This window comes from Sus scrofa, chromosome 14 (assembly GCF_000003025.6).
Source record: "Sus scrofa isolate TJ Tabasco breed Duroc chromosome 14, Sscrofa11.1, whole genome shotgun sequence".
Taxonomy (NCBI): Eukaryota; Metazoa; Chordata; class Mammalia; order Artiodactyla; family Suidae; genus Sus; species Sus scrofa.
The window spans coordinates 88,309,331-88,317,917 of NC_010456.5; positions in this window are offsets into that span (position 1 = coordinate 88,309,331).

Consider the following 8,587-nt stretch of genomic DNA (forward strand, 5'->3'; position numbering starts at 1 on the left):
TCTGATGTTTCAATTTGTTTGGCCTCACTGTGTGTTGGCGCACAAGAACGTGTGCTAACAGCAGTGGGCTAGTCACCTAAATGCTGTGAGCCACAGTATCTTTATCTGTAAAAAGAAGATAAGTCCAGACAAGGATTAGTTGTATAGCGTAGGGAATTATGCATACCATATAGAATTGTGTTCCCTATGAACATTTGCTGTAAAGCATAGAGATTTGCTCTATAGCATAGGGAACTATATTCAATATCTTATAATAACCTATAATGGAAAAAAATTGAAAAACTATAACTGAATCACTTTGCAGTATATCTGAAACTAGTGCAATATAGTAGATCAGATATTCTTTGATAAAAAAACAAAAATAAAAAAAGAAAATAAGGAGTACTTGTTGTGGCTCAGCAGAAATGAATCTGACTAGCATCCATGAGGACACGGGTTTGATCCCTGGCCTTGCTCAGTGGGTTAAGAATCTGGTGTTGCTGTGAGCTGTGGTATAGGTTGCAGACTCGGCTCAGACTCGGCTTGGATCTGGCGTTGCTGTGGCTGTAGTGTGGGCCAGCGGAAACATCTCCAATTCGACCCCTAGCCTGGGAACCTCCACATATCATGGGTGCGGCCCTTAAAAAAAAAAGATAATACCTATCTCACAAGGTAGTTATGGTCATTAAATGACATCAGATTTTGAAGCACTAAATGCTTACCTTATAGTACTGATTGCTATTATAATTATCTGTAGAAACACAGACAGACCTCTAAACATTGCCTTGGGTAGAGAGAAGTTTCCACAGAGAAGCCCTCTTTTGAATTGCAAGTGATACACAGACAGCCATTCAACACAGAAGAGAACATTCTGCTCCCTTGATTAGAGAAATATGTACTATTATTTAGAAAAGAAATTAGGGTCAACATTCAAAACAACTTTCCTGGAATAAAGGGAAACTGGAATTTACTGACTGAAAGGTAAATTGATCTAAAGTAGTCAACGCTGAGACAGATCCTAGTAAATGAACATTTGACTTCAAAGAAAAAAATTCTAAGGGTGTTCAGCAGAAAAACCATCCCTTTTAAAGTCAAGTTAAAAAATCTCCAAACAAACAAATGAAAAAAAATCATGTAGAAACTCAAACCAAGAGAAGCATTTCCAGAATGACAAAATAAGGACCTCTGAAAACATGCTCCTCTATTAAAGTGATGAGAATGCTGGCAAAAATTGTTGAAATCAATTCAAGGGTTTTCAACAATGTGAGTATACTTTAGTGAAGAGGAATGGCTGAATCATGCTAAGAATAGCAAGTTTTACAGTGTTTTACTTTTTTTGTTGTTGTTTTTTTAAGGACTGAACTTCTGGCATAAGGAATTTCCCAGGCTAGGGGTCAAATTAGAGTTGCAGTTGCCAGCTTACACCACCACCACAGCAACACAGGATCTGAGCCACGTCTGTGACCTATACCACAGCTCACGGCAATGCCGGATCCTTAACCCATTGAGCAAGGCCAGGGATTTAACCTGCATCCTCATGGATGCTAGTCGGATTCGTTACTGCTGAGCCACAATAGGAACTCCCCACAGTGTTTTAACTTACCTTATTCCCATCCTCCTCCCATGCTCCATGGTAGACTTAAAAATCAAAGGCCTCACAACCCTGGTAGCTGTGAAAACCAGCAGCCTGGCAGGAGGGGAAAGAACGGTTTGGAGTTTTCAAAAAAAAAAAAAAAAAAAAAAAAAAACACCCCCAGAGAATTGTTACTATTTGCTCTGACAGCTCCCTGGAAGAGCTTTCTTCTTAGGGATTACTTTATTTTGACATGGCTCAGAACTTACTCTATGTAAAAGACCTAATCTGAGGGCATTTGTCAAAAAACATTCAGCAGTCTGGAGTGGTAATACAAGTTGGGGCTAATAAGAAACTGACCAAAACACTTTAAAAAAAAGTATTAGGGAATGAGGTATTCATGGGGGCTTGGAAAAGCTCTGGCATATTGCCAGAATTCTAGAATGCATGTTCTTGAGTTGTACACATGCCCAAGAAAGACCTGTGTCTGGCTTAACCTCTGATTGACCTTGAGGTGCTGAGAAAGCAGGAAGTAGACTGAGGTTGAGTTGTAAGTGCAAGACTTATAGGCTGAAAACCATAAAATACCATTAACAGATATTACAGAAGACCTAAATAAATAGAAAGACATCCCATATTCATGGATTTGGGTGGGTTAATATTATTTAAGATGGCAATACTTCCACTTGGACTACAGATTCAATGCAATCCAATCAAAATCTCACTTTCCTTTTTCTCAGAGAATTTCAAGCTAATGCTAAAATTCATATGAAAATGAAAGGGACCCAGAATAGCCAATACAATCTTGAAAGAGAAGACCCATGCTGCACACCTGATTTTGCCAATTTCAAAACCTACTACAAAGCTATAATAACCAAGACAGTCTGGTATTGGAAGTGGAATAGAATTGAGAATTCAGAAACAAAACCCTCACATTTATGGTTAGTTGATTTTTGGCAAAGGTGCCAAGATAAATGATACTGAGGCAACTGGATGCCCACATGCAAAAGAATGAAGTTGGACCATTACCTCACAGTATTTACAAAAATTAACTCAAAATGGATCAAAATTCTAAATGAAGAATTACCATATGACCAAGTAATTCCAATGCTAGGGATATATCCAAGAATTTTAAAATGTATGCCCACACAAAATCTTTTTTTGTTTTATTCATAATAGGCAAAAGTAGGAACAACCCAAATGTCCATCGGTGGATAGACAGATAAACAAATGTGGTATTTCATTCTGGTGGTGAGAGAGAGAATTGATTAAGGCCAATTCACTAAACTCACTAAAAGGAAGAAAGGACCTGAACTGACAATTCACAGGAAAACAAGTACAAAAGCCTTTTTTATATACAAAAAGCATCACATGTTCAAAACCACTTATTGTTGTGGGAAGACAAATTAAAATTTCAAATTACTGCTTTACTCATCAGATTAGCAAAGATCAACTTTTGAAAATTTACTGTGTTTGTGAGAGAGTTCGGAAACTGTACTTTGCTTCTTTATACGAGAAAGTCAGTTTGGTAGCAATTTGGCAAAATTTATCTCAGTTACAATTCCCCATGCCCTTTGATCCGTACACTGTATTTTAGGAGTCTATCCTATGACTGTACTGTATGAAGTCTTATGAGGAGGTTTATTGCAGCATTTTTTCCAATAAAAAATAACCCCAAACATCCTAAGAGTCCACTGAGCATTTATCATCTTACTCAGCAATCACATTCCCAGAAATTTATTGGAGAAATTAAAAGTTAAGTCCACACAAAAATCTGCACTCAAATGTTCATAGAAGCTTTATTTGTAATATTTCTATTGAATAATTCACATGCAACAAAATGTACAAATCTTGTTTTACAATTCATTATGTTTGGCGAATGCATGAACTCCTGTAACCCACTTTTTATAAGATTTAGGACATTTCTAACATTCCAGAAACTTCCTTTGTTCCCCTTCCAGTTAATCTCTGCTACATTCCCGAATCCCAAGGCAATTACTAGTCTGATTTCCTTCACTGTAGATTAGTTTTCATATAACTGGAATCACACACGTCTGGCTTCTTTTGCTCAAAAATATGTTTCTGAGATTCTTCTGTGCTGTAACATGCACCAATTGTTCATTTTCTTTTTATTGCCTGTTAATATTTCATTGCATGGATATATCACAATTTGTTTATTCATTTCCTTGTGGTACCTATTGGGATTGTTTCTCATTTTTGTCTTTTATGATGAGGCTTTTATGAACATTGAACAAGTCTTTTTGTTAGAGGTGAGTTTTCACTTGTTTGAAATGAATGGAATTGCTGGATCATACAGTAGGATATATATTTAAATTTATAAGAGATGACCAGCCTTTTTCAAAAGTTTTTACATTATTTACTTTCTTGCCAGCAAAATAGAAGGGCCTATTTGAAATTTTTAGCACACATGCAGTTTTTATATGCATCTTATGTGCTTTTTGTATATATTCCTTTGCAAAGTGTTTTCTCAAGATTTTTGCCTATTTTATTGATTGATTGATTGTCTTTTTAGGTCTGCACCTGTGGCACATGGAAGTTCCCAGGCTAGGGGTCAAATCAGAGCTGTAGCTGCTGGCTTACACCACAGCCACAGCAACTTGGGATCTGAGCCAGGTCTGTGACCTATGTCACAGCTCACGGCAATGCTGGATCCTTAACCCACTGAGTGAGACCAGGGATCAAACCTGTGTCCTCATGGATGATAGTCAGATTAGTTTCCACTGTGCCACGAAGGGAACTCCCTTTTGCCCTTTTTAAAATTGGGCTTTTAATTATTGAGTTGTAGGAAATCTTTTTTTCTCCAGCCTTATCAGTAGGTAATTGACATATAATATTGTATGTGTTGAAAGTATACATAGTGTTGATCTGATCCACTTATGTACTGCAAAACGATTACCATCACAGCCTTAGGTATGACTTGTATCATGTCACATAATTACCATTTGTTTTGTTTTGAGAACATTCAAGAGCTACTATCTTATCAACTTGCAAGTATATAATACAGTATTATTAACTGTAATCACTATGCTATATATGAGAACTCCGGAATTTATTCTTCTTAGAACTGGAAGTTTGTTTTTTTTTTGACTGAGAGTTGTAGGAATTCTTAAATATTCCAGCATGAAGTCCCTTGTTTGGTATGTATTGTGAGTACTTTCTCCCAGTCTCTAACTTGTCTATCAATTTTCTTGCTGGTGAAGCTTGAAATTTTGATGAGGTCCAATTTATCGGTGCTTTCCTATTATAGCTACCCCTTTTTTTTTTCTTTAAGGGCTGCACCGTGGCATTTGGAGGTTCCCAGGCCAGGGGTCAAATTAGAGCTGTGGCAGCCAGCCTATACCACAGCCACAGCAATGCAGGATCCGAGCCGAGTCTGCAGCCTATACCACAGCTCATGGCAACGCCATATCCTTAACCCACTGAGCAAGGCCAGGGATCCAACCCACAACCTAATGGTTCCTAGTTGGATTTATTTCCACCGTAGCATGACGGGAACTCCTAGTTACTGCTTAATTAAAGAAAAACATGGAGTCAGTGTGAGCATAACTGGCTTTGAAGCCCAAGGTGTATCTTGATTGTGTCCAGCCAGGTGGCCTTGGGTAGTTCCTTCCCAAGGGAACAAAATGGGCCAAGGGGGTGAGCACAGCAGAGACCCACTGAGGGTCAGCACAGGTGAGCGTTTTTTTTTTTTTTTTTTTTTCCCACTGTACAGCAAGGTGAGCGTTTTTAAAATCTAAGTGGAGAAACTGCTCAGCAGTGAGGACACTCCAAAAAGCTGATGTACACGAAAATATGGGATTCCCTGCACCCAGTGCTGATGAGGGCCAGGATCTCCCCCGCCCCCACATACCCTGGGCAGTGGGTGTCCATCTGCCCACGTTGACATTTAGCTTTCCCGCTAGTTGGAGTTGCCACAAGAGGGCACTGCGAGAGCAGGTTTCTGGGCCAGCTTGGTGCTGCCTGCTGCATCCAGGCAGTGCTGGGCTCTGCCTGCTTGTGCAAGGGTGGTATTGGCAGAGAAGTGGCTTCACCTAAGGTATGAAAGGTCCTGCCCCAGCTGGTGTGTTTCCTTAGAATACAAATGTAGGGATGGGTCTGTCAGGGGAACAAAATCAGCCTGGGAAGGTAGAAGGCACTGAGACAAAGGGCAGCATGGGTCAACAAGCCCCAGTCAGACATGGGGAACCAGCAGAGTCTGGGGTCAGTGATAGGTCAGCAACATAGGGTGGGCTGGCTCATGTCCCACTAGGCCAGGGGCAGAACTTAGATGACTGACTCCTGTTTCAATGAAGATGAATTTATGACAGGGTGGGACGGAGGTAAGGGATGGTGAACTTGTCTATGAGGAGCTACAGACAGCAGAGCTGGGGGCAATAGGGTAGGGAGGTTAGGGTTTACGCCCACTCACTCTGGCAGCAAGGCATTCTGGGAGTGGGAGAAATACTGAGTTCTGAGGAGGAAGGCTTGGCTGTAAAGCTGTGGCCCTGGGTCAGAGCTGACCGTCCGGGACAGAGTGAGATGAGTGCATCCAGTCATGGCTGAGTTCCAGGCACCCCCAGGGTTTGGTCTGGGAGATGCTGATGGGAGTCCAGCTCCAGGGGACATCACAGAGATAGTATAAGCCCTAATCTTTAAGCTGGTAGCCCCAGAATCCCATCAGAGTGCAGCCCAAGGGCCAGGCCAGAGCCAGAGCCAGAAATGGGCTGGCCGGGGAACAAAGGTAGTCACAGGTCACTGGGGAATCAGACAGGGTCCACTTCAGCCCAATACCATGTGGGAACGTGGACACCCACTCAAGACCATGGAAGTACCTAGAACCTCAGACACAGACTCAGGGCTCACAGAGCTATTTCAGAATTTATGGGCTGAGGAGGAGAGCTGTGGCAATCAGCATTCACTCCGCATTAGAGGACAGAGACACAGTGGCCCGGGGCTCTATCACAACTATGGGGAAAGACTTTCCAGAATCAGGAGAGTGGCCAAGGCAAGCTTCCTCCTTGGGAGTCACCCCCAGGACCACAAAGCACAAGGCTGGGAGGATGGAGGGAATTGCTATCTGTAGTTGCAATAGCTTCAGTGCTGTGCTCCCCACCTCCAGACTCAGGCAGGCACATTTACTTTCCGGAGAATCTTGCTCAGATCCATCCCAGATGCCCCCTGCCTGACCCCTGAAAGGCCCCTGTTGGCCAGGAAACAGTTTGAACTTCTCAGCTTGATGGCTCGAGCCCTCCCTGACTTGGCCTCTGACAACATTTTTATCTTTTGACCATCCCACCTCCAGTGCCAGGAACATACCATTCCTGTTGTGTGATGGAGACCAGACTTCTTAGTATGTTTGCATTCCTCCTCTGCCTGGAATGTTCTTCCCTGTCCTGTCTCACTGATAAGCTCTAAGCCATCCTTTGAGATGCTATCAAGTTTAACCTTCCTAATGAAGACTTACCTGGCCAGCTCCAACTCTGTTGCAGGTAGTGTGCTTGGCCGTGGTAACAGACAACACAGGATGTTGACCTCAATTTGATTCCTCCTTTTGTGTCTTACCAAGAGAATCCTGATGTAGTCCAAATATTCAACCCTCAGCAAGGTGACTCTTGCCGTGCTCAAGGAGAAACTGGAAAAATTCAAGTCCAGCAATGCCAGACCTATCACCCGGCAGCAAGAAACCGACACTGGTGGGCAGAGCTAGTTCTGGCCATTGGGACTGGTGGTCAGGGATTGCAAGATCTTTTAAAAAGGGTTCAACTAGGGTCTGATTCTGCAGGGCTTGTTTGTCATAGCAGTGTCAGAATCTGAAACAGGGCCTGGGGCCAAGTCGGTGCCAAAAGAGTTGCTCATTAGATTGGTTTCAGGACTATTTGCATTGGGTTCACTGAGTAGGGGTCCCCCCTTGGGAAGTCCAAAAAGCCCAGAGCATCTTCTCAGAATCAGAGATGATGAAAAATTAGCTCAGTCTCGATGGCTGTTGAGTCTTCTGTTTCCCGAAAATCCACACTTTTGTTTGTTGTCGTTCATTCGAACACATTCATGGAGTGTCTGCTGTGTGCCAGGCACTGCATGCTCCCAAAGGAACAAAATCTCAAGGGGCTCATAGCTTTTTGGAAGGAGAACCTAAACAGATAACTATCCTCTGATGCCATAAACGCCATGATTATACACAATAGAGACACTTAGCAGAAAGGGATTTATGAAAGGGCATTGGATAGCTCGCAGACTCCTGTTCTGAAGGAAAATGTCTCAAGTCACACTTTCGGGCAAACTCTGAACTCAGTTCACTAGATCAGCTTCTGCCCTCCCCTACCAGGCATTTCAACGGAAGAAAATGAATCCAACTTCAGAGAATAGGAAACCTTGGATCCGAGGATAATGAGGAAGTACATGAATACATGATGTCTTGCAGAGAGAAAACACAACACTTTTTGTTATAGAGCCACAAGCAGGGCATATGGACCCTCTCATTCTCCTTCCTTGCTGAAATCAAACTGATCAGACCCCCCAGTTATCTTTAAGTATGAAGAAACATTTTTAAAAAAGAAAGAAAATCCCCAAAAGCAATTGCAAAAGTACCTTAGGAATGTGCCTGCACCTGTTTTGTCAGAAGTACCCAAAAGCTTATTCCAGCAAAAATGATTTAGAGGTACAGCGGATTATTACCAGTGTCATGGCCAAGTCCCTTTGCCAGCCTGTGCCCCCTTCCCCAACCACCACCAGAGTTAGCTAATAACACCTCGCCAGCCCCTTCTCTAGAGAACGCCCTCAGCTGAACAGGAGCCAGCTCAGAGGGGGCCATGTGACCTCCTATGATGCTCTAGCTGTGACCCCTGGAAGAGAGAGTGTCTCTCTAATCTGAGGAGACCCCTGCTTCCTGGACCCTGTGGGGACGAGAGAGCTCCTTTCAGCTCCATCTGGAGTAATGGATGAACTGCATGGTTCTGCTAAACAGATTCCCTTGCTGGGCACTTAGTTGGACATGACCACGTTTCCTGGGCTGTCTCCTTGGTCACGGATATTCTTGAG